Raw genomic sequence first — 1,230 nt, 5'->3', positions numbered from 1 at the left:
CTGCCCAACATCCAGGCCGTGCTGCTGCCCAAGAAGACCGAGAGCCACCACAAGGCCAAGGGCAAGTAAGATGTGAAGTCACTCCTGAGGGAAATCGAACAGCAAAGGCTCTTTTCAGAGCCACTCACAAATTCTGCGGAAGAGCTGAGCACTCACTTCTCACGCTGAACCACAAATTCGTGGCTGGGTTTGAAGTGGGTTATCCGGTCCACACATGGCTGCGTGCTCGGCGTAAGCTCCGCCGGGTCGGGTCAAGTGCACTGAGTGGATAGTATGACATGCGAGGAAGCGCTTCTCGCCCATTCCCACCAATGTGGTGTCCCCGAGAATTCAAGAACAAAACTTTGGAAATTTGCTCAACTCTAGTGTTGGGTGATCATTGGCATAAGTTGAAGGGTACAGTGGTCTAAGGTTGACGTAAGAACAGTTGTTGCAAGCAAGCATCCCTGATCTATATAAACCTATCATCACTCCGGGTGTGTTAATCAAGGTCGCGATTTACATTAAAGCTGCAGTTAGTGTTCTCTTACCTCAGGATTAGTTAATGATGTCATAAGCGAAATGGGATTTAGTCAAACACGAGAAATTTCGCAGAGCCTACAGCACCTTAACTACAGCTCTGGTGCTTCAGCCATAACATTATTCAAAATAGAGTTTATCTCTTAGTTTATGTCTTGATGCACTCATAAAAGCCATCTTGATGTAATCATGAAACGGAAGTACTTTTCAGAGATGAACTACTCTGCTGTAATTCACCCGCCCAATATCACGCTGGAAAGAGAAAATGCCTTAAGAACATACTAGACGCACATCTGCACAAATTGCGAGGCAAAGTCCTTTTTCACCTGGCGTCTTAACGTTTTGGTCGAAAACACACACAGGATAGAAGACGGCAATTCTTCCTTGTAAAAATAAGTTACAAAGAAAAGCAACCCGGGAAACCCAGCCGTTCGGAGGAGGAAAAGGCCGGGCTGCAGCCAATCAGGTTTCTGCGGCCGCAGTTGCGACCAATCGGGGTGGGCTCGGCACTATAAAAGCCGGTGCCCGCGCCGGCTCGCCAGTCCGTTGTCCGAGCGCAGCAACTGCCATGGCCCGCACGAAGCAGACGGCTCGCAAGTCCACCGGCGGCAAGGCGCCCCGCAAGCAGCTGGCCACCAAGGCGGCCCGCAAGAGCGCGCCGGCCACGGGCGGCGTCAAGAAGCCGCACCGCTACCGGCCGGGCACCGTGGC

This window comes from Condylura cristata, unplaced genomic scaffold (assembly GCF_000260355.1).
Source record: "Condylura cristata isolate star-nosed mole 26May11 unplaced genomic scaffold, ConCri1.0 scaffold00063, whole genome shotgun sequence".
Classification (NCBI taxonomy): Eukaryota; Metazoa; Chordata; class Mammalia; order Eulipotyphla; family Talpidae; genus Condylura; species Condylura cristata.
The sequence above is the reverse complement of the archived record's forward strand: the minus strand, read 5'-3'. Positions refer to the sequence as shown.